This window comes from Lissotriton helveticus, chromosome 2_1 (genome assembly GCF_964261635.1).
Source record: "Lissotriton helveticus chromosome 2_1, aLisHel1.1, whole genome shotgun sequence".
Classification (NCBI taxonomy): domain Eukaryota; kingdom Metazoa; phylum Chordata; class Amphibia; order Caudata; family Salamandridae; genus Lissotriton; species Lissotriton helveticus.
In genome coordinates, this window is record NC_136059.1 from 1,072,287,426 (window position 1) to 1,072,314,044 (window position 26,619).

Sequence of the window (26,619 nt, forward strand, 5' to 3'; positions counted from 1 at the left end):
TCGCAGCTGAAGAGGACCGACAGAGCGCCGCTTGCCTCCACCTCATTGATCACTGGAGCATCCTGGATTTCTACGCATCATACCTGTGTGGCAAGTTTTTCCGACGCATTACCTACCGACCGGAACTGTCACGAAGAATCGACGCAACTCTGCCCATACAGACTGGATTCAACGCAACCCTTCCTCTGCATGCAGTGAGACTGTCGCATCACCTCCCCAAGGTCTCAGGAGTGTTGCATCTCTTTGTTTTGCGAGTCTGCGGCTGGTTGGCTTGTGAACTCTGTCGCATCTACAGGTACTTTGGTGAAAAGTCACGCATCCATAGTTTTCTATGAAGTAAGTTCATGAAACCTTTTGAAATTCATATTTTTAACTGTATATGTTGGTTTTTTGTCGTTTTGGTCTTGTTTAGTTCAGATAAAGATATTTTATTTTTCTAAACTGGTGTGGCGTTCATTTGTGGTGTTTTCACTGTGTTTCTGTGAGTGTTGGTACAAATACTACCAAGGGAGTGTTTATCCCCCTTACCCTGACTAAAAGCAAGGGCCCCTATTTGGACAAAGGTTCCTACCTCTGCCAACTAGAGACCCCCATTTCTAACATTGGAGGCAGCGATGGTGATTTGAACCTGTATTTGCACTTGGCCCACGGTGATTGGTGTACATCCCTAGTTTAGTGCAGACCAATATGCAACCACATACTGTGTTTGGTTCTATTTTTGAGTGACCCTTAAAGTATCCATGCATCATGTCTCAGAAGGGTAAATCAGCAAGTGAGATGGCGATTTGTAGTTTGACATTGAAATGTTGCATACCCACAGAGTAGATCAGCTCAAGCAATTTTGCAAAGATTTTGGATGTTCCATGAAGAGCAGCTCCATGAAGGAGGAGCTACAGAAGGCCTTAAGGGCCTGGTGGGAGGCCAAAGAGGCTGGGGAGACAGGTGATGCAGTGGTGGATGAGGATGCACAAGAGAATGGTTTCAGGTCACAGGATCTCCCAGTATCAAGAGTAGCCTCCAGGGCTGGCAGCAACCATTCCACTAGAAGTCTTTCCCCAGAGGAGCTGGAGGAAACCCAATCAGAGATCATAAAGAAGAGATCTTAAAGTTTAAAATGAAGCAATTGGAAATGGAGAACCAACAGGCTGTCATAAAGAGAGAGAAGACAGCAGAGGAGAGCAAGAATGCTCTCGCTTTGAAGAAAAAGAAATTGCTTTTAGCTCATGAGTTGAGGATGAAGGAACTGGCCATTAAAGCCAAGCAAGTGGAATCCAGTTCAAATGGTGGCACCGTACTGCCAGTGCAAGTTAAGGTTTACATACCCAAGGACCTAGTGCAGAATTACCAGAGGGATGATGATATTTATGCTTGTTTTATGGCGTATGAGGCAGCCTTGAGAATGAATGAGATTCCTGAGAGGCATTGGGGAGTTGGGCCTGTGGAAATACTTGGAGGCCACTGGGAGGGACACCCTGTCACCTTTGGAGAAAGTGGGTAATCTCACATATCCCCACATGAAGGAGGCTTTATGCAGCAGAGCAGTACAGAGAGAAGTTCAGGAACTTTACAAAGCTTGATTCTCATACTTGGGTTCAATGTGTGAACATGTATAACCATGCACTGGAGGGTTGGATAAAGGGCAGCAGGGTAACTGATTGCCAGGGGTTGTACAACCTGATTGGTTGGGAGCACTTGAGTAGTCTGTGTGTTCCAGAGTGGTGCCAGAATCCATTGGATAGTAGGCAAATAGGGAGCTTGCTAAGGAGGCGGACCACTGGACTAGCCCCAGGGTCCACAAGGGGATTGTGGGTAACCCAGCCAAAAGTGGGCAGGGTCCCCAGCAGAAGAGTGGGAGGGACAAGGGTAACCAAAAGGAGTTCTCTAACAGGCCCCAAAACAGTTCCCAGGGTAAGGAATCCCAGCTCCCCAAGCCTAAATTGTCCAGGCCCCCTAAGGGCGGGCACGACAACCCCAGTCCCCCTGGTGTTATTTATGTGGTCAGGTGGGCCACATTGCAAGATATCCCAAGTCCCCCAATGCACCACCATCACCCACTGGTGCACCGTCACCGGGGTTAGTGAGTGTAGCGCTGGGGGAGGAGTTGGTTTGGAGTGAAGGTGGGGGGCAAACAGTTATGACCCTTGACTCTTTAGGAGACAGAGAGATCGTCCAGGGATCCTATCTGCCTGAGAACACTAAGAAATACAGGCAGTGAGTGACCATCAATGGGAGAAGGGTGGAGGCTCTGAGAGATGGAGAAGCCAGTGTTACATCTGTCAGTTGTCAATGGGCGTCTGAAGAACAGGTTATTCCTAATGTACTTCATCCTGTAGCTGCAGCAGACAACTCTGAGTGCCTGTGTAAGGTGGTACTGGTCCCTTTCGAGTGGGGGGTCTCAGGTTCCTTGAAGATCGTTGTTAGTCCGTCCATACCTGTTGACTGTCTGCTTGGCAATGAATGAAGAGTTCCCCATGGAAGGAGGTGGGACGCCAGGCTAATTTGGAGATGTTGGGTCTGCCTGAGTGGGTCTGTGTGACCACTCTGTCCATGGCAGCCAGTAGGGGTAATCAAGAGGATTTGGAGCCTGAAACAGTGCCCCAGGTGCCTTCCATGGAGAGGAAGGGCAGAGGGCGTGGGAAACTAGCCCCGAAGTTCCCATGGTACAGGAAAGAGCATCCCCTGAGGGGGATGTCCTGGAACTCTCAGGTGAACAGGTAGCTGATCTGGGGAACCTACCTACCGGAGCTGACCCATTGACAGCAGGAAAGGGGGTCCCTCCAGGAAGGAGCTCTGCAGAGTGCAGGAGTGCCGTACTCTTATTGGATTGCGGCAACAGGATGCAAACCAGGCAGCAGGTGATCAGTCTGGATCACATCTGATTTACTGGGAAGATGGATTGTTGAACAGTGAGCCTAAGGTCATTGAGCCCGGTGCATCCCTTTGCTGGAGGTACCCGAGCGCTTCTGGACCTTCCTACTGATTCTGGCTCATGACGTGCCTTGGGTTGGGAGTTGGGTAGTTTTATGATTTGTCTTGATCTGGTTTTTTTCCTATGTTGTACCTAGAGTGCGGGAGGGCTGGTGTTTTGGTGGCTGTTGGGGTCGGGGGATGGGGCTTGGAGGGGTAGTTTACTAGCGGGGTGATGTCCTGGACACAACTTTACATTCACTCTCATTTTATTGTTCACTAAATGGTAAGCAATGATTATAAATTCTATTGACCTGGAATGTACATAGATTGGCAGGATGTGCTAAACGCCACAGAGTTTATCAATATTTAGGCAGTCACAAGTTCTCGTTTGCATTGATACAAGAAACGCATATTACTTCACAAACTCTTGCGTCCCTTTGTAAGTGTTGGACGGGTACAGTTATAGGCACTGCATATTTGGGATATGCTAGGGGCACTCTCAAATGGGCGGCACTGGGTAATACTTTAAAGATACTACAAACCCAGACTGATACTCAAGGCCTTTATGCAATCCTAGAGGGTCTCTTGGTTGGCTTTCCATCACACTGGTTTCCATATATGCCCCAAACTCAGGACAAGCTTCTTTTCTACAGAAGATCACACCGTCTTTACTAACCGACCCCACAGCACCAAGATTTTGGGGTGGAGATTATAATTGTGTGCATGACCTCACCCTGGACCGCTCACGCCCTCCACTCCCGGGGGTATCAATCCATCAAATTAACACAACATAGGAAGGATTGGACTGTCAACATACACCTACACGATGCATGGCATAGTAAACACTCTGTGATGTGAAGTTACTCGCACTATTCTGCGATCCACAACCTCTACACGAGGATAGATGCCATACATTGCTCTGACAATGCCTTGCTCAGAGTATCATATGCAGAACACCTAGGCACACAATCTCAGAAAACAGTCCAATACAGATACAGCTATCATGGCATATGCAGAGAGCCAAGATACCGACTTGGTGTCTTCCTCTCGCAGCACTCATTGATGCAGCGCTCCGCCGCGCCTCCCTATTACAATCTATTATCTAATATTTTCAGATCAATACAGGCATTGCTTCAAATGCAGGCATTGAGTGGGACGTTTTCAAGTCTGTCCTGCAAGGGCATGCCATTAAAACTGCCTAGGGCTCCCGTATGACGCTTAAAAGAGACCTCCAGAAACACGCACTCTAGATACAAAGGTGCGAGAGGCTCTCCCCCACAGACCCCTACATTTGCCCCTCATTGGCAGAGGCTCATCTAGCATACAAAGAGGTGTTAGACACTCTTTGTGCGTTGGATTATAAATAATAACTTGCCCGTCGACACACTGAAGGGGACAAAACTGGCAAAATGCTAGCATAGTTACTAAAAACGAACACTTCACAACCCCCCATCACACCGATATACACCTCTGTAGGCCAACTGGTGTACACTCAAGAAGCAATAAATGACTCTTTCCATGATTACTACTCCTCTCTTTATAAAGCCTCAAACTCTGGCAATCCACCTCTTATCCAGCGATTCTTATCACATGCCCAACTCCTGCAAGTAATGCAACCACAGTATGACTTGCTTGAAGAGTCTATTTCAGCAGATGAGATCTCTGAAGCTATCAAACAACTGGCAACAGGTAAAACACCAGGAACAGATGGTTGTCAATCGGAATTTTGTACAGCTTATTCCGAACAACTTATTCCTCGGCTAGCCAACATGTACGAAGAGGCATTTGAAAGGGGTGAACTCCCGCCTTACCTGCTAGAAGCAACATTGATTTTTCTACATAAACCAGGCAGAGACCCACTTTGAATGGCCTTGTACCACCCTCTGTCACTGCTGAATGCAGATTATAAAATCCTAGGCAAATTATTAGCCAATAGACTAATGGAAGAAATACCCATACTGATACATGAAGACCAGAATGGTTTCATCCCGGGGAGGAACATTGGGCTGAACCTGCGCCGACTTTTTAAATTGCTAGATTGGGCCCGTACAGAGACAGATACACCCTGTCCCTGCACGCAGACGATGCGTTAATTTATTTGCTTGGCCAGATCACTGCCCTGCAAGAGTTAATGATATTGCTGTACGATCATGCCAGGTATCGAGCCTACGGGTTAACTATCCCAAGTCAGCGATGTTCACAATGAAGCCACTCTAAATGGCTCCGAGGGACGTCATGCCTCGCACTCTGCTGGAATGGGCGTTCAACACGTTTAAATATCTGGGTCTTCAGGTCTATCACTGAAGCATAGACGCAATAGACAGTAACCTAGGAAGAGCAATCACTAGGGCTCGCACAACCCTCCCATTTTAGCTGAGTTTACCCTTATCCCTCCCATGGGATGCGTGGCCATCTCTAAAATGCTTCTACTCCCTCAGCTCTTGTACTCTTTCTCCACACTTCCTCATAGATTGCTGCATGAACTATTCAAGGACCTGGAATCACTCCTGGTCTTCCTAATCAGGGGATGCTCTAGATCTAGAGTGGCACTCCGTAAAATGTATCTACCACAGTCTGACGGGGCCACGGGGTGCCAAATTATGAATATTATTACGCTGCAGCGTAAATGCAATGACCAATGAGGTGGCTCGCGGGTAGTAACCTCACCGAGCTGGCCGCTGGGGAGCTGATTTGGAATCAACCAGCAGTGATAGAGTGGCTCTCGGGTCTCACCACAAAACTGCAGAAAAAACAAGGCAATATTTTAATGCTGCCGGCGAGACGCAACTGGTCCAAATATGTGTTGCCTTAAAGTCAACCTGCACCATATGCTCCCAACTTGCCACTTGAAGTTCTGCCGGGCTAATATACCTGCCATGTCCGTCCAGAGCTTGAGTCCTGGAGCACAACAGGGCTGGATATCTGGGGCGACTTGTTTGTGGACTTGCAACTACAAAACTTTGCAAGTTTAGTGGAAGGCTTTGGGATTCCACAAGGGACATTCCTACGCCACGCGTTGCTATCCCAACAGTTCCTTCACACATGGGGTAATAACCTCACTGAACCCACCACATCCCAACTATTACAAACTCTATTGACACATGGATGGGGTGAACATGCGATAACAGCAATCGACAGCTCCCTTAGATCTGACCCCATGCCTTTATTGACACCATTGCGCAGTTACTGGGACTCGGATTTGTCGATCAATATCAGTGATAAACAATGGTCACAATGCATCAGTTACCCCAAAATCATATCCACGAATGCCAGGCTGAAGTACACCCAATTTAATTATTTGCAACACACATATTTAACATCACAAAGACGAGCACACATGTATCCCACTTCTATTGAAATGCGGCCTAGATGCCTGGCCTCAGAGGCAACGTTCCTTCATATGGTATGGACCTACCCCCACATTCGGGCATATTGGAACGAGTTGGCGACAGTACTCATAGAGGCAACGGAGACCCTAGTAGCAGCGCAGAGCCCCCATTTCCTATTTGGAATTATGAAGCACAATGCTTCTCGCAAGAAGCTCAATAAATTCCTGGATTTGGCCCTGGGTCTAGCAAAACATAAAATAGCAATGTCCTGGAAATCGCAAACAGGTCCCACCACACAATCATGGCTCTTAGACTTTCGCAGGGCATTAGTTGCAGAACATACAACGCAAGCAATCAACACGTCATGTACACCTGCACGGGTTAAGCCTATACAATGGCAAGGATACTTGACTTCCATAGAGACTAAGCTGTCCACAAATAGCCCAACTCCGTCGTAGGACACGCCCTCATTGGAGAATTCCAATAGACCGTAATACGATATACATGCATATACAGCTCACCACCATAGTACATATAATCACATCCGGTTACGACCTGGACTAAATTGTGCATACAATTGAGTGAGTTATGCGCCCCCCTCCCTGCCTGCCCCCCCCCCCCCCGCCTCCATTCATGGTTAGTCACTCTAACTCCCCAGTGGCCGGAGTCAAGCACAAAAGTATGACAGACGAGATCGAACAATTTTGTATAATTAGCAGTTTATTTGTTATGTATTTTAATTTTAAAATTCTTTTGTTTCTCCTGTAGAGTCAAGGGCATAAAATACTACCACTGCTTTAAGATCATTGTATATGTTACCGCCTGACAACCTGCTAAAGCTGCTGAAGCAACTGTTATTAAAATGCTATGCATAAAACTACTGTAAAAAGAAAACCATTTGTATGACTTTCTGAAAATCAATAAAAAAAAAAAATTAATACCTGCAAAGGCCTCTATTAGGGCACTTATTATAAGTGAGAAATGTTGTTCTGTCAAGAGAATTACTTCCATAGCCGTCTTATTGTTGGTGTTCTCCTTTCTTTATCAAGGGGAAACTGTGAACGATCTCCCATTAAGAGTTTGCATTGCTACCTTTGTCTGGCTATGACTGGCTTTTGCAAAAGTGTCAAAGTGCCACTGAAAACAAATCGTGTTAAGCCAAAATGTCATCTAAACCAGCAGGGATGGGTTCTACTATTATCTCAGTAAACCCACTTTCCAAAGGCCAAGAGACTGTCCGTGGTTTTGCAGATTAATAGGTACACATTTAATATTATACCATAAGTCCGCAAATAGCAAACGTTACTGACTTGTAACAAGCTAACTCTATTTTGGTGGAAGGCTTGTTATTCTCAAATTAGCATACTGGTGATGAAAGCCAGCTAGTGAACATGATGATTATATGTTTGCAAACGTGACTTAATTTGACTAACAGTTGCAGTATATCATCCTGGTGGTGTTGTGCTTTCTGTCTCAAGATTGTGCCTAAGTTTGTGAAAATGTAATGGTCACAAACAGTATGCACCATGCATGGCCTGGGGTACTGGACTTGTGCTGCATGCCTTTTTAATTTGTTTTCGTTGGTTTTTGTGCATCAAATTTCCCTTTATATTCTAAAAATATGTATTTACCATTGCTGACTCTTTAATGGGTCATGTACTCACAACTCTGACTGGACATTCACATCTTTACCTCAATTGCAATCGTTCTGTTGTGCTGTATGTTAACTCCCTCTGCTCCATCTGTGGTACTTAGGCCTTGACTGCCCATCCATGTCTACTCCGAACAGTCAAGGAGGCTTAGGGCCATATGTATCAAGCCTTTTGTGATTCGCAAAGGCCGAAATTCGCAGAATTTCGGCCTTTGCGAATCGCAAACGGCCTTTTTGCATGTTTTGGGATGTATGAAACATTCCCAAAATAAGGAATTGCAAACTTGTGCGATTACTTATTTTGCCATAGCATTTAGGGAATCGCAATTTTGCGATTCCTTAAATGCTATGTATGTAGGATTTTTGGCTAGCGATTTGTGGTTAAGAATTCGCAAATTACCACCAACTTGTAGTTGATGGTAACTTGCGAATTCTTCCAAAAATGCACAATTTGGCATTTTTAAAGGTGGCATGTGATGCACACACATGCCCATAGGGCATGTATGTGCGCCATATCCACACACACATGTACATTTTAGGGGTGCAGCAAGGTGTCTTTGTGACACCCCTGCACCCTTGAAATAATTCTCAAATTGCGATTAGCAAATTGCAATTCGCAATTTGAGAATTTCGAGCATTGAAAATTATTCCTTAATTGCGAATTCGCAAAATGCGAATTCGCAAATAAGGAAGATTAAGGAATCGCTAAATAAAAGCGATTTTTTTCATACATACCATTTTGCAATTCCTAAATAGCGATTCCTTAAAAATCGCTATTTAGGAATCGCAAAATACTTTCTTGATACATATGGCCCTTAGTGAGGGAACTTTCCATCGCAGACTGAAAACCTGGGGCTAGGGTTGGTACAGTGTTCCTAATTTAAAAAAAAAACGTCTGATGCTTTGCATCACTGCATATTTTTGTCAACCAGTCAGCAGCACAGCGATACCTTCTGTGTGTACGACTTCCGCAGTGACAAAAACATGACAACATGAGCCAAGCTGTCAGCAAATTTGTACGCTGAATAAACAGACATGCCTAATTTTACTAACATCATTTTCAACATTACTTGCAGTAAAGTGCTACTTAATTTCCCTTATCTAGCATAACATTGTTAAAGTATTGTTGCCAGGTGCACTGCAGCCTACCAAGTTACGTTTTACCCATGGCTCGGTATTTATAAATTCCTAATTCATTCTGCTGTGCATTTCTTTTTTTGTTGCACATTCCAGAACCACCTTTTGCAAGGCAAGGAGATTTTTTAATTAAATGTGTTACCTTTTTACAAGGTGTTTTCAGAAGTCGCAGAGGTCCAGGGATTTATCAACGATGTATACCCCTCTAAGCCATCTGTTCAAGACAGGCTATATGAACATTGCCAGACAGAAGACTTTTCAAGCTGGAAACCACCCGGAAATGCGTGGACACATAAAAAACCCTACATCCTCCTCTGGAATAGTGTTTCACTTGCATTTAGAATCCTTTTCAGTTCTAAAAATAGTACTAATTGGAAGCCACACAGGTAGTCAGGCATTTACATCACAGTGCGCCTTCTTCCTGCCTCCCTTGTAGAATCGTGACATTGGAACAAAGAAGACACTTTCACAGAGTTGCTCATTTTCGAATGTGGTTGCCGTCAAATTTATCAGTGACAAGCTCTGATCCAATCAGACAACCGCATGTTAGATGAAGAAAGGGTCATATTTTGTCGGCAAACAAACTGACACCACAGCAGGAAGAAGCTGGACCAGGGGCATCAGAGCAAGGATTAATCGAATCGTGACGTGAGATACCAATCCGACGTAAAATAGTTAGGGAGGCCAAGCCGGACCGATAAGGGGTCTGCGACAAACCGCAACCGGGGTCGGAGCGAGAGGCGCAGGATTGGGCCGCGACTTTAAAATTGCCCAATGGCCTAGGGTGCCCCTGGGGACGCATTAGGATGTAAGTACCAAGGGGAGTCCCAGGTAACGTACACCTATCGCCGTGAAAGAGCTGGGCGGACATTTTATATTCGAGGCCTTGTCTTAGGCTATTTTTACTTCAGTAAAGTTCATCCACCGAGACTCAGGGTGGCAGGTTCAGTGGCACCGGGGCCCAGAGGTGCGAGGGACCCACTGCACTCCAAATATAAGTTGTTTTCATGACCAGATCAGAGGTGGTATGTATACCTTACTTGCCTGAGGGCCAAATGGACGTTTGCTACGACACCGGGAAGGCTCCGGACGATGCACTTGTTTCCCAGGCCATCGTCTAAAATGTATTTTTATGCGCAAGAATTCTGGTTTACCGCTGTGTCCTTGGGGATAGAAATGAACGAGGAATAAACTACAGTTGGCGACCCGTACCTTGTGTCGGCGCACACACACCGGAGGGACAGCGAGAGAGGACACAGGGAGGACAGAGAAGGGGGGAGTCAGTCCATCAACCGAGCGCGTTTGAAGAGCTGAGGCTTTGAAGATGCAGACGCTGGCATGTTATCTGTGCCCGCGCCAACAACAACGCAGGCTGATCAAACAAGCAGAGGCACAGCTGCGTTATTCTGCATTCTTGCTGGTTTGGACTATTCCCCTGGAACGCCTGCAGTTGGTCTACGCTCGTAAAGGACACATGAACGTATTTATTTTAAATTCTGTTGGCGCTACCTTACTGTTTTCCTTGGGAGTCTGGGTAGAGGCAGGGCAGAGTCTATATTATTTTCCATGTTTTCGTTTAGTATATTTTGGCTGAACTGAATGTTTGTGGATCTTTATGACGTTCAGTATCATGTTAAGCAAAGCACTTTGTCAGAGTGAATGTTGACGCTGAGGAAACAAATCAACCGCACAAACACAAATCAAACTTGGGAAACGTTTTTACAAGGAACCGACTCTACACTTTGCCCCTCAAATAAAGTGCTGCGGCAATCAGTAAAACGCAGACTGAAATATTTACTTCTACTATTTACCGCAAGGCAAATTTAGAGGTTTGTGAATTACTGTGTAAACTGAGCGTAAATTTCGCTGCAGAAATATTGCACATGACAGCAGTAATAACGCTCAAATGATTTCCAAGAAATAAAACACATATTTAAAGTGCTCGAGACAAATATAATCGAACAGATTTCATGGCCAAAAATGATATTTTGCCAAGCCAGACCCAATGCTGCACAGAGTGAGCATGTTGGTCAAGAAAAAGCAACTACTCCAAGGCGGGTTTTAGATTGTTTTCCACACTCCAATGATGGATTTAAGTTTTTTTCTCACAAAAGCTTATAAACAAAAAATTGTGAAAAATGTGCATTTTACAACAATTTTTTCGCCATGTATAATGCCTTTTCCTCAGTCCCTTTCCTCTCACCCCTCCTTTCTTCTGTTCCTTCATATTGTCTATCAAACACTCTCCTTTCTCTAACCATAAGATCTCTTTGACGTAATTTCTCGGCCCTCATTTCATCACCTCCATCCTGCTTCGGTGTTGCTCTCTTTTTTTCTCCCCCGTTCTTACTTCTGCTTTCTTCCTTTCCATCGCCAACTTTTCTTTCCTATCTCTTTTACTTAATCCCCTCACTTTCTCCCCCTATTTCTTACCCTATGTAATGGTCTTCCTATCTCCCTTTCTCTATTTCTCACCTTTTTTCACCTTCCTTACCCAGCTCTCACATTCTTCTATTCTTTTTTCTTCCTCCTTCTCTTTCTTAGCCCACACACATGCCCAACTTACTTGGTCTCACTCCCACTTCTCGGCGACTCGTGTCTCCTTTCTCCCGTTATTTATTTCTCTGTATTTATTCTTACGGCACAGGCAGATTACGATTGAGATACCTTCTATTTATTAACTTTGCAAAGGAGTCAATATGAGCTCAACTACTGTAATTCAAAACTCTGTTACAGGTTGGTTTTACACAGATCTCTGTAGTAAAGTGCCTTTACTCACGGAGCTCTCTTCAGTGCTTAATCTAATTCCATAATTATTCCTTTTTCATGGTGAATATTAATCACCTGTCTTCATATTCATTTTATTGTGGTTTTGGTGATGGAACACCCCAGGTCAAACAGGATACTCTAGAAGTCATTTTCACATCACCAGACATCATCAAGCTCTTAAAGTCATCAGCAGAGTTTAGAAAACCGAGCGTGATGATTCGAAGATGACTTAAAAATGAGTATCTGATGACTTTACAAGATGTGATTAACCCTGACGATTTCAGGATGACTTGAAAATGATTATCAGATGACTCCACAAGTGTGACTGTTCCTGATGATTTGAAGGATGACTTGATACTGAGTACCTGATTACATCACAAGCTGCATTGCTAGTGGTGATTTTAGGATTGTTTGAAAATGACTGTCCGATTACTTGACTAGCACCACAGTTTTCTAATTAAAAAGACTTGTTCATGATAATTTGAGGATGATTTGTTGATTGCTTCAGGAACATGTCTAACATTTTAGTTTATTTATTAATTTTTAGAGACTTCCAACCCTTTGGAAGATTTCAGAATCTCTATTTTACTGAATCATGAACACCATTTACACATTACTGCATTTTCATCTCAGCAATTAAACTACATTGCATGCACTAGCGGAGACTTCGATGCTAGAAGGCATGGATGCTATACAGATATTCAAAATAAAAATAAATAAAATAAATAAAAAACAAATTCAGTTTATTTGCAAACAGTTGATTTTTATATAGGCTAGTTCAAATTGTATGGCCACCTGAATACATAGTCATCATTATTTCTTGGAGACCGATGCAGGTTTTGTGCAATGCTCTCACTGGTGCTTGCCATTAAAGTCATTTTGTAAAGCATTTGTACAACTGGTTTATGGACTTAATAAAAAGCTAAATATTGGGAGTTGATATTTGCATTATTCCTTCTTTACTCAGTTGACACTGGCAATGTTTTGTTTTGAATACATTTATCTTTTAAGTTGAGCTGTCTGAAATGACCAGGGCGTGGTGGGGGTAGGGGGGAGGCATGGTGTCCAGCAAAGCAATGCAGGATCAAATGATAAATCAAGGTGAGGCATTCCTCTTCAATTGGTCTGTCATCAATTTCACTATGATTTAGCTCACATCATAGTTGGTCAGTTTTTCTAACTCTAACCTGTTCCAGACGTTCAGGTACCATGATATCCTGATAGATCCTTTTGTGGCATTCCTTATGTTAAAGTTTTTCACACTTACCATTGATGACATACAAGAGAAGACATTGATGTCTGAACTATTTGCATGTCCTTCCTGTGTAGTAGCCTTAATTTACAGGCATCATAGCAAAATGTTTGATGTGAGGTAGTGGACATATGCATGAAGTGGCGGCTCCCCCATTGGGACGCCGCCTTGCTGCTTTCTTGCTGTGCGAGAAGGTAGAAACATAAATGGTAATAACTACCAATTTATGTTTCTGCCTTCTTGCACGGCAAGAAAGCAGAAGTGCCTGGTTGGGGTGGGCAGTCCTGCTCGAGGACAGGGGGAGTGGCTTGCCCACTGTTGTGCATACTGATTGTTTGATCGGCCCTTGGCCGACCCAACAGTCAGTATGCACAACAGTGGGCAAGCCACTCCCCCCTGCCCTCGAGCAGGACCGCCCACTCTCCCTTTTTCTCTATTTAGGCAGCAGCCTACATAGAGAAAATGGCCCAGGTGGGGTACGCTCCACTGCACCTCACCAATCACAATGCCGCCATTGCAGCATTGTGATTGGCAGAGGGGAGAGAGGGAGGCTGCTTTTCCTTTATGACGAGGGCTGCAAGTCGGAATTGGAAAATGGTGGTCTGCGGGAGCGGGAGTCGGACTCGGGACCCATCCAGAAGCTGGACAGTAAGTTTTATTTTATAGTTTTCTTTAATGAAACCCTTCCCGCCTCCCCCATCTCCCCTGCAATGACCCCATTTCCACCCCCCGCCAACCCGCCCGTCATGCCGGCCGCGACTGCTCCTGGGCTAATTTTAGTTTAGTTTTTACCTTCTTGTTAGTAACTTTAGTGTGGCTCTGCGTGCATTTTTGCGCTTTATAGTAGAAACACGGTCTTCACATTTTTCCTAGTTGTTAGTAAATTAGGTGGAGCACTACGCGAGTCTATGCGCTTTACAGTAGAAAAGGGTCTACTAGTTTTTCCTGGTAACTGATGGGGAGCTATGTGCCGCTATGTGATTTACAACAGAACGCAGTCAAGAAGTGTCCAGTGGCCCTGTTATAGTTAAAAATACTGGTATATATTGAGCCACTGCGGTGTATGCACGTGAAAGAGGCTAAAAGACCAACAAATAGTTTTTCTTGTTTGGTTTACAAGCGCAGAAGAAGATAGCACACAATTTGAACAGCTGTTATGGAAGGATATAGTGTGATGGTATCAATGACCATGCATTTCTTGCCCGGGCTCTCAGAGTGTCAGGTGCAACAGGTCCCTAATGATGCTAGAGCCTTGTCACCTTAGTAATGCACAGAACCATAGCAGTATCTCAGGTGAGATTAGTTAAAAGCAGCCCCTGCAGAGATGCTGTCTCAGACCTAGGACCACCCCTTCTCCTGCTCCCCCGTTGCTGTCTCAGGCCTAGGACCACCCCTAATTGTGGCCTCTTGTTGTTGCTACCCATCTCCCTCCACTACTTCTGACTCTGTGGAGAGCACCACCACCAGCCTTCCATCTCTTGGACAGTATATCACCAACTAGATTGAGTGCAGAGACAGCAGTGTGTTTAGGTAAGAGAATAAAAAAACGTTCTTGTGCATTGTTGTAATTTGCATGCTCAAATAACTTCTGAACTTATTCAATGCATTAAGATCTAGGGGGTGACCTTTAATGTTTCTAAATATTTGAAGACTTCAAATTCACTATTGCTTTCTATACCTTCTTCCTTTCTCTCCAATTCTTTATTAAAATTAGTTTTAAAATGTGTCACTTAACATAACTTTTTAAAAAAAATTCTCAGGGGTAAGACCACTTTGAACTGCCCTTATGTTAGTCAGGCTCACTCGCTTGATAAGTAAAAGTCGTCCCCAACTTTTACGCCACTACACTTTGAAATGTCACCAGCCGCCACTGTATGCATGTGTGTTAACCCCATGTGTTGGAGAGTGAGGAGCCTTGTGTTGTTTTAAGGTGTGCACTCTGGGCTATTCTCTACCACAGGCTGCCTAAGATGATGTGCTGCTCGGAAGTGGAGGCCCTTGGGAGTGCTATTTACAACGGGGGTTTAATACACTTTGGGTTCTTTGGCATATCTTTTACAGAGCTTTACTTTTTATATTGGCCGAGAATGGTCCCAATAGAATAGTTTTATTTTTATTTGTATGGTATGTAATTTTCGTTTTTCAGCCACCTTATGGCATATGTTATTATTTTTCATATTGCATTCATGCAACTCCTTTCATCCCCAATGTGTTGTCACATAACATTTTGGGGAAATGTAAAAGCTCACTCGACTCCAGCATGGATCCCTCAGCTGGTGGTGTCGTGACCTCAGAGGATGCATTTTTCTTTATTGGCAGAGGATCTGGGAATTCATCTGCAAGGCGAGCTATCCCAACTGGGAAGTGCAGCAATTCATTTTAACGAGGATCAAAAGAAGGGGTAGTGTTGGTGCTTGGGGGCAGGGAGAAGTGTTACTATAAGTAAAAGCATGGTGCAAGCATGTAAATTGTCCTTTAGTTGTAGTGTATTACGTGCTGTTAGCCTGAGAGTACCTGCGGGAAGGTCAGGTTCTTTAGGTAAATTCTATTACCCAAAACGATTACACTATGAGGAAGTGTGGTCAGGTGTAATCATTCCTCTCTTTCATTCAAAAAACTTTAACAGGATCTTCTGTCTCTCTTCTCATTTCACTCATTTCACCATTAATTTGGTTGGAACAACGTGCTTTGAGATTTCACAGCCTTTCCCACATCCCTACTAGTTTTTGGAAGGTGCATTTTAGAAGTTATTGAACTTCTTGCTTTGTGCTCTTTTTACTTCTCATATTTGTATTATTTTACTTACCTGGTTTTCATGTTCTAATACTTGATTGTCGTTTTAATTACAGATTTCCCATTTTGAAGAGAAATAAGATATAAGTAAAATGAACCGATTGAGTAAAGTTTTTTAACATATTTGTCTGAAGCCTTTGCACAATGGTTCTGATGTGGACACAGGCTCTTCAATTTCGGAGGTCAGGCGGGAGTTCCTGGCTGCATGAATTGCCCCACCCCTCCTGCCTCAGAGTAGAACTGTCTGCGAGCTACCTTTGGGCTCGTTTTGGTAGGATCCGGGCTACCATGCCGCAGCTGTCCCTGGCTGGACCGTAAGCGGAAGCCTTAGCCGAGTTCTACTATGGCAGAGAGAGACAAGACCAACACGTTGCAGCACCGGAGTGTGTGCAGATGGATCAGGCTCAGAGGGAAAGAGAAACCATTGCTGCATTTTGGTGGTATTTTTTGGGTGGGGTTGAGGGTGCGAGTGAGACGTGAGAAGTAAAGTGGGTGTGATTTCCCACCTCTCCTCCACTTTAGAGTACTCGGACGCTGTCTTGTTTTCATCTGTCAAATTCCTTCTGTCAGTGGTGAGTTTTTGGATACCGAGGCAGTAGCCTCATTACTCCGCATTCATTTAGAATTTTTTAGTCGCTGTTAAGGTTGTCTTATTGATGTGTGACGCTTTGCCACAGTTAAGGTTGTATCACATGGTCAGCTCAGTCATGGGCGGGTAGCGGTCAATTGAGTTTGCAGAATTGTCAGCATGTTTCCTCAGAGAGTCTCATCTTTGTCTATCAAGTACCTTCTGATAGTGTTGAGTTTTGGGTGCCTGCCGCGGCGATTATGCTATCAGACAGTGAGAGGGTTTTGGTTGCTTGCCTAGGCGATTATGCCATCAGGCAGCGGTGAGTTTTGCGTATCTGCCGCGGCGATTATGCCATCAGACAGTGAAAGGGTTTTGGTTGCTTGCCGAGGCGATTATGCCATCAGGCAGCGGTGAGTTTTGCGTATCTGCCGGCGTTTGCCTTCAGGCAGTGATGAGTTTTTGGATGCTGCGTTGCTGGTTCAGTTTCGCAAGTTTAGCGCTTCAATGGGACGCGGGTATCGGTCAAATGGGTTTGTAGAGATGTCTGCGATCTTTAGAGTACACTGCAAGTGCCGGGCTTTTGTTTGAAAGGCGGGAGCCCACCTTTTTTTTAAATGCGGTGCTTTAATGCAATCTTTTATGTGGGAGAGCTGGAGGTAGGATTTCGCTCCTCACTTAACTTTACAGAGTGTGGTGACTTTCCAGAGATATGGGAATAGGATCCAATCATTTGTGGGCTTTTGAGATGCTGCAGGGCAATAAATGTGGGACTTTAATTGAGGCAGTGTCTATACACGCCTCGCAACATCGACACTTAAGGCACAGATAAATGACGTGCTCTATTTACAAAAAGCATGAGTGATAGAGAATGAATGTGGGATTTTGTATCGCCTTACCATCACTGGTATGGTCTTATGGTTGCAAGTGCTGACTTTCAAACTGGGGGCCTGGGATCGAGTCCTGGCATCGGATCTTGTGATTCTGGGCATATCACTTAATAGCTGCAAACCAAGTTATGTTTGGGGTATTTATGTAGAAAAGTCGCAAATATTGGATGAGCCGCTTTACTTGCCTATTAAAACCTAGTGCTTAGATGGCTCATGACACGAAGCAGACGGCTTCTCAAGATTCTTTTCAAAGAGGATATCCGGGCTTTTGGCAGAATATGGCTCCTGACATAAAATCCCCGCAAAGAGCATTAATCATCCTTTAACATCTCCATTCGACAGTCGTTTGATTGTCATTTGGTGTATTTTACCTTATTAGTTAATTTGCTCACGGAAAAAATATGAAAACGTCATAATTCTCTCTGCCTATTTTTCCTTTCATGGTGACGTTTTTATATGTTTTCCCTGAGACAGTTAACTAATATGGTAAACATATTATTCATGGCAGAGAACCCTGTCACAGTGAAACTCGAGTGTGTGTGTGGCAGCAGGGCGATGCATTAGGTGAAGCCCAGTAATGATATAGGCCTGTCATCTCTGAATGTTATTTTATTTCTATACATACATATAAAAACGGAGGCATAAGGCCTTTCTCCATCTCCTGCACTATTTTTTAATCTTCCTTCCCGTTCCACCATGCTTCTTTCCTATGTTCCAATCTTTTGTGCTCTGTCCTGTGTGTGCTTTCTTTCAACTCTCCCTTCGGAAACTACTTTTCACCTTTCTTGCCCATTTTCCTTTCTCTCCTTTTTCACGCTTCCTTCTTTGGGTCTGCTTTTTCCCTTTCATCCTCTTTCCACTTTTAATTCTTTTCATCCTCCCTTCTCGCACTCCAATTTCTGCTGTTACCAGTTCTCTTCACTCTTCTCATTCCTTCTGTACCCTATCTGTGTTTGGCTACCGCTCTGATATCTTCTCCTTCCTACCTCTCCCACTTATCTATATCTGTTTTGTATTCTGAATATTGGCTTTGAACTACGCCAATTTTTAAGGACTTCCCTTATTACATGTGATGTTACTTAGACAGTTTGTGGCACTATTTGTTCCTTTAAGCTAGAACACTCGAGACCAGTGCTCGTAGCTTACCACCACTCAGCTTTACTCCAGATACTCTGCTTTACTCAACTCTACACAACTCCATGCAACCGCACTCGGCAAAATGCCACCCCACTATACACAAGTACACTCCACGCCTCACTACTTCACGCAGCACCAAACAATGCTGCGCCACCCACGCAGCCCCACTCCTCTCCACACAATGCGCCTCTGCTCTGTGCAACGCTACTTCAACCAACTGCGCTCCACACAATGCTTCACAAATGCACTCCACTTTACTCTACTCTATACAACACCACTCAATACAGCGCCAATCCATACAGCCACACCACACAACATAATAACAATCCACATAATACCTTTTAACACCACATAATTCAACTCCACCTAATTACACACTTCTCATTACCACATAAATCCACGCTATTCAACTCCACACAAATCCATTCCACACCAGATAATTACAAAAAACAAAACATTATTCCACCACAACACAATTCCACTACACACCACATATATCCAATTTAAAACACATAATTCAACATCATACCATCAAATTCAACAGCACCACATGCAATAGCTCCACAGCTCCAATACATAACACAAAATACCATTCCTCATAATTGCACTCCATTACTCACAAACCCTCTCCACATAATTCCAGTGCACTCAAACACACATAAGTACTATCCACATAAAACAACTGAACACCGTGCCACATAATTCCAGTACACACATCCACCACACAATTCCATGCCACAACTAACAATTGAGATCCAACCCATATATTTCCACTACACACCACATACATCCACTTAAATCCATAACACATAGGTAAGAAACATTTACAACGCCAATAGCTCAAACTCTTTTTACTTCTTGTGAATGGGAAGAATGCCACCACTTGCAGTAAAGTTAGCCAATGGCTTTAGTGGGCTGGCCCACTGTCCTGTCCCAAGTTGTTTGCTGCAGTGGATGGATGAAAATGCGAATGACTCAATAATAGACCAATTCATAAAAAGGGTTTTGTGTATGTGTGTGTGTGTGTGTATATATATATATATAAGACGGGACGTTTTGTTTCATTTTGCGGGAAGAACGCTGTGCAGAGCACCTCTCCCATAGCTATTTCATTGGATTTCACCAATACCGCCCTCCAGCATTACTCACCTGGGAGCCACTGCTGCATCCTGGGAAATGGAGTCCGATGATTCAATCGGACCCTATGCACCATCACCTGAGGATCCTTTCGTTGAGGGGCAGAGCTACCATTTGCACCTATCCAGCGCGAGTAGGTGCATTTCAACTGCAGAGCGTCAGTACGTCCGTTCACACCACCGTAGGCGCTGATGAGGCCATACCGGCCGAAATGCATTCGCCATCAATCTGTCATTAAAGGCTCTGCCATTGAATTCCCCGTGGAGGTTCCTGCTTCTTTCATTGAGAGGAGGCGCTTGTTTCATATAATTGCGCGCTTTCCAGAGGCGCGGTTCAGGAGCCCCCCCTTCACAAGTGGCCTTGAGATTCTGGAGTTTGCCTTGGCATTGCGTGTTTCTTCAATCACTGAATCTCTCCAGACTCGCCGGCAGCCCGAGGATTTGCAGCGACACAGCGAGACATTGTTCTCAGCCAGGGCGGGTTGTATGCACCTCCTGCTCACGCTATTATTTTTGCTCGGACTAATGGTTGATGGGGTCTTGGGGACTCAAGGCGGGACGTTTTGGTTCATTTTGCGGGAAGAACGCTGTGCAGAGCACCTCTCCCATAGCTATTTCATTGGATTTCACCAATACCGCCCTCCAGCATTACTCACCTGGGAGCCACTGCTGCATCCTGGGAAATGGAGTCCGATGATTCAATCGGACCCTATGCACCATCACCTGAGGATCCTTTCGTTGAGGGGCGGAGCTACCATTTGCACCTACCCAGCGCGAGTAGGTGCATTTCAACTGCAGAGCGTCAGGACTTCCGTTCACACCACCGTAGGCGCTGATGAGGCCATACCGGCCGAAATGCATTCGCCATCAATCTGTCATTAAAGGCTCTGCCATTGAATTCCCCGTGGAGGTTCCTGCTTCTTTCATTGAGAGGAGGCGCTTGTTTCATATAATTGCGCGCTTTCCAGAGGCGCGGTTTAGGAGCCCCCCCTTCACAAGTGGCCTGGAGATTCTGGAGTTTGCCTTGGCATTGCGTGTTTCTTCAATCACTGAATCTCTCCAGACTCGCCGGCAGCCCGAGGATTTGCAGCGACACAGCGAGACATTGTTCTCAGCCAGGGCGGGTTGTATGCACCTCCTGCTCACGCTATTATTTTTGCTCGGACTAATGGTTGATGGGGTCTTGGGGACTCAAGGCGGGACGTTTTGTTTCATTTTGCGGGAAGAACGCTGTGCAGAGCACCTCTCCCATAGCTATTTCATTGGATTTCACCAATACCGCCCTCCAGCATTACTCACCTGGGAGCCACTGCTGCATCCTGGGAAATGGAGTCCGATGATTCAATCGGACCCTATGCACCATCACCTGAGGATCCTTTCGTTGAGGGGCGGAGCTACCATTTGCACCTATCCAGCGCGAGTAGGTGCATTTCAACTGCAGAGCGTCAGGACTTCCGTTCACACCACCGTAGGCGCTGATGAGGCCATACCGGCCGAAATGCATTCACCATCAATCTGTCATTAAAGGCTCTGCCATTGAATTCCCTGTGGAGGTTCCTGCTTCTTTCATTGAGAGGAGGCGCTTGTTTCATATATATATATATATATATCTATATATATATATATATATATATATATATATATATCCAACAAGAACAGTTACCTGCTGTAGAAAACGCCACTCACACAGGTAAACCTGACAATCTTTGTTTAATGCAGGAAACAACACGAGACCTGGAACTGGCACACACGATAGTCAAATCCCTCCCAACGCGTTTCATGTTCAAAAACACTTCTTTGGGGGCTCTGGGACCAAAAGTCAATAGTGAGGCGCTTTAGGGCGAGAGCCTTTATGTTCAAATTACTCCGCCTCAGTGGGCGTGGCCAAAACAACGGCCTGCTGGTAATTGTGGTCCTCGTCGTTATACTCCAGTGAGTGGCATCACACATTGATTTCCATAATTTAAAAGTGTCATCCAAGTGGATTTGTTGCCCAATTCAAAGTTCATCATGCTGCTTGCTTAATCCCACGAAAAACCGCACCTGTATCCATAAGCAAATCTGCCGTTTGACGAGCTTGCTGGGGTACTGAAGCAGCACCGGGGAGTCTTCCACGGCTCAGGCAAAGCCGCTAAACATCCAACAAGAAAAGTAGCCTGCTGTAGAAAACGCCACTCACACAGGTAAACTTGCCAATCTTTGTTTAATTCAGGAAGCAACACGAGACCTGGAACTGGCACACACGATAGTCAAATCCCTCCCAAAGCTCTTCATGTTCAAAAACATTTCTTCAGGGGCTCTGGGACCAAAAGTCAATAGTGAGGCGCTTTAGGGCGAGAGCCTTTATGTTCAAATTACTCCACCTCAGTGGGCGGAGTAAAGCGCCTCACTATTGACTTTTGGTCCCAGAGCCCTTGAAGAAGTGTTTTTGAACATGAAACGCGTTGGGAGGGATTTGACTATCGTGTGTGCCAGTTCCAGGTCTCGTGTTGCTTCCTGCATTAAACAAAGATTGGCAAGTTTACCTGTGTGAGTGGCGTTTTCTACAGCAGGCAACTTTTCTTGTTGGATGTTTAGCGGCTTTGCCTGAGCCGCGGAAGACTCTCCGGTGCTGCTTCAGTACCCCGGCAAGCTCGTCAAAAGGCGCACTTGCTTATGGACACAGGTGCCGTTTTTCGTGGGATTAAGCAAGCAGCATGATGAACTTTGAATTGGGCAACAAGTCCACTTTGATGACACTTTTAAATTATGAAAAGCAATGTGTGATGCCACTCACTGGAGTATAACGAGGAGGACCACAATTACCAGCAGGCCGTTGTTTTGGCCAGGCCCACTGAGGCGGAGTAATTTGAACATAAAGGCTCTCTCGCCGTAAAGCACCTCACTATCGACTTTTGGTCCCAGAGCCCCTGAAGAAGTGTTTTTGAACATGAAACGCGTTGGGAAGGATTTGACTATCGTGTGTGCCAGTTCCAGGTCTCGTGTTGCTTCCTGCATTAAACAAAGATTGGCAAGTTTACCTGTGTGAGTGGCGTTTTCTACAGCAGGCAACTTTTTTTGTTGGATGTTTAGCGGCTTTGCCTGAGCCGCGGAAGACTCCCCGGTGCTGCTTCAGTACCCCAGCAAGCTTGTCAAACGGCGGACTTTCTTATGGACACAGGTGCCGTTTTTCGTTGGATTAAGCAAGCAGCATGATGAACTTTGAATTGGGCAACAAATCCACTTGGATGACACTTTTAAATTATGGAAAGCAATGTGTGATGCCACTCACTGGAGTATAACGAGGAGGACCACAATTTATTTTTATTTATTTATTTTTACCATTTGTTAAGCGCACTGTTACCGAGCGCTGTCCTGGCGCTGAAACGATACATTTTCTCCGAGAGGCAAAAGAATCCCTAGAGGTTAAAAAGCCATGTTTTGATATTTTTCCTAAAGGTCATTAGGTCATTGCTTTGTTTTAGGGAGAGGGGCATTTCATTCCAGATGGTGGATGCTCCATGGAAGAAACTGCGTCCTCCCCATCGGGCTTTCCTAATACGGTCAGTCATAACCAGGCTTTTATTAGCAGATCTTAATTGTCGACCTGGTTTGTACAGTTGAAAGTGTTCTTGAAGGAAGGACGGACCTATTCCATTCACTGCCTTGAATACCATACAGAGAGCTTTGAACATGATACGTTTCCATATTGGGAGCCAGTGTAGATTTCTTAGTTTCTGAGTAACCGATGTTACCAGCAGGCCATTGTTTTGGCCAGGCCCACTGAGGCGGAGTAATTTGAACATAAAGGCTCTCGCCCTAAAGCGCCTCACTATTGACTTTTGGTCCCAGAGACCCTGAAGAAGTGTTTTTGAACATAAAACGCGTTGGGGGGATTTGACTATCGTGTGTGCCAGTTTCAGGTCTCGTGTTGCTTCCTGCATTAAACAAAGATTGGCAAGTTTACCTGTGTCAGTGGCGTTTTCTACAGCAGGCAACTTTTCTTGTTGGATGTTTAGCGGCTTTGCCTGAGCCGCAAAAGACTCCCCGGTGCTGCTTCAGTACCCCAGCAAGCTCGTCAAAAGGCGGACTTGCTTATGGACACAGGTGCCGTTTTTCATGGGATTAAGCAAGCAGCATGATGAACTTTGAATTGGGCAACAAATCCACTTCGATGACACTTTTAAATTATGGAAAGCAATGTGTGATGCCACTCACTGGAGTATAACGCCAGGACCACAATTACCAGCAGGCCGTTGTTTTGGCCACGCCCACTGAGGCGGAGTAATTTGAACATAAAGGCTCTCGCCCTAAGGCGCCTCACTATTGACTTTTGGTCCCAGAGCCCCTGAAGAAGTGTTTTTGAACATGAAACGTGTTGGGAGGGATTTGACTATCGTGTGTGCCAGTTCCAGGTCTCGTGTTGCTTCCTGCATTAAACAAAGATTGGCAAGAAGTTTACCTGTGTGAGTGGCGTTTTCTACAGCAGGCAACTTTTCTTGTTGGAGATATATATATTTAGGGGATCCTCAATTTATCAGTGAGAATAAACGAGCCCCTCCGGTTGTAAGGGTGCAGGTTCTCGGTTTTAATGGCACAACAAAAGATGCGTTTCAACCTCTCTTGGAGTCTTGGCCACAAATGTCATTTTAATCAATTCTAAAGGTCTTGTCCAGGGTTCTCCGAAATCAGTCCTGGAGGGCTGGAATGATGCCAGATCTTAAAGATAACTACATGTATCTAAATGGGGGTATGCAAAAAAAAAAATAGCATGGATCTTGCCTTCTAGGACCGACTTTGGAAAACCCTGGTCTTGGCTAATGCCAGACTTAAAATAGAGCTATGAGTCGGGTTGGCTCCTTGCCTTGTATTGAAATCACATTTGGTGGCATTGAGTCCTTTTGGTGTCAAGGGTGCCATTCTAAATGCAAATGATTCTGCTGTGAAGTTAGGGTACCACAATGGTGATTCATTACATTTAATGTCTTATCACCCAAGTGTATATTTGTTATACTATACTTCCATCTTTTAAGCGTGATATTTTGCTGTTGTTACTATTACACTCTTTCATCTTTCTCAATTTTCCAACCTCAGAAGGATGGTAGACTGAGTTTGCTCTACAACTCTTTGCCACTCCACGTCACTCTACGCTTAGCCACTCTATTCGACAACACCACTCTACGCTTCCACTCTATTATCACTACTCTCAATGCCCCTCTACTTACAACTTGAGGCCACTGCTCTTCATGCCAATGTTTTCTACGCCACTCTACTATACAACACCACACTCTACAACAGTCTACTCTGCACTTTCTGCCACTGAACTCTACGCCAGTGCACTCTAAGATACACCACTCTTTTCTGCACCACTTTTCCACTCTGTGATGCTGCACTCCACTCTACTCTGACACTCTGCAAGACTGCACTTTACTCCACTGAACTCTATGCCACACTACTCTGCATGACTGCACTCAGTCCCTGCATGTTACAACACTCTACACCCCTGTGCTTTGTCACTGCACTCTGCACCACTGCACTTTACTCTGCACTGCTCAACTGTGCTTCAGAACCATTTTGGACTGGGCAAAGGCCCCTCTCCCCTCAGAGAACAAAGGATTTTTGGGTATAAATGTTGGTACCCTGATCCCATGAAATTAGATCACTTTGGTCTACAAGAAGAAACCTTTACTGAGGAGAGGAACCTGAAGAAACTGAGGAGGTCAACTGTGCTGCACTCGGCACCACTACACTCTGCATCCCTCCATACCAATCTAATCTATTCTGCATCACTGCACTCTATCCTGCTCTACACCTCTGCAATCTACCCTGCAGCACTCCACTCTACTCTGAAACAGTCTACTTTACACCACTGCACTCTACTCTGTACCCTACATCTCTCTACTCTGTGCCAATGCACTCTACACAACTTTACTCAAACCTAGTGCACTCCACATCAATCTAATCTGTACCACTGAACTTTACACCACTTCATTCTAGGCTACTTCATGCTACAACACTATATGCTATGATACTCCACTCTGTCATGCTCTACTCAATTAAACTCTACTCCACTTTATGCCACTCCACTTTACTCCATGCTATGCCACCCTACTCTACAACACTAAGATAACTCATTCTATGCCACTTTACTCCACACTATTCTATGACACACTACACCACTCTACTCTATACCACTCAACTCTGACACTCAACTCTACAACACTATATTCTACTCTATCAATCCTCTCACCTACACTACTCCACTTTATGCCACTACACAGCAATCTACTCTGCTTTACACCATTCTAAGCAACACACTCAATGTCACTCCATTCTACACCACTCCATGAAAGTCTGCAGCTATAATCTACGCCACTTCATCACATTCCACTTTTCGGCACGCCACTCTCCTTTATCCGACTAACCTTTAGCCATGCTGAACAACAGACACGCTGGTGTACAACATGGCTAAACCATACTGGCAAAGCCAATAGCTCTTGCAAAGGCCAGACCTTTTGGCTTTGCCACTGCTTCATTATTTTAACCAATACTGCAGGCCATCTGCAGAAGACATTGGCAAGCCACTTGATCAAAAAAGCAATACCTATTGGCTTTGCCAATGCTTATTTTCGTTGCAATAATTTGCTCTGCCAACAAACTAATAAAACTGTGTATTTCCTAACAACCTGTGTATGTCAAACAAGAATTACTACTCAAGATCATCCTAGAGTAAAACATCTTCATATTGAAACCGCCATGCAGTAATACAGCCAGAACATATCCTAGGGTAATACATCCGCCTCATGAAATCATCAACTAATACAGTGCCAGTCCCATTCTAAAGTTAACCTTGGATCATCCTTGAGTACTGCAGCCTCATTCTGAAGTCATCACAAGATCATCCTTTAATAATACTGACCCATTCTAAAATGCTCATAGGATCATCCAGGAGTAATCCAGCCAAATCCTGATATCATTGTGGGATCATTCTGGAGTAGTACATTATCATCACATGTTATCCACTGAAGTAATGAGGAAGTAATCCTAGAATAATCCAGCTTAATCCTG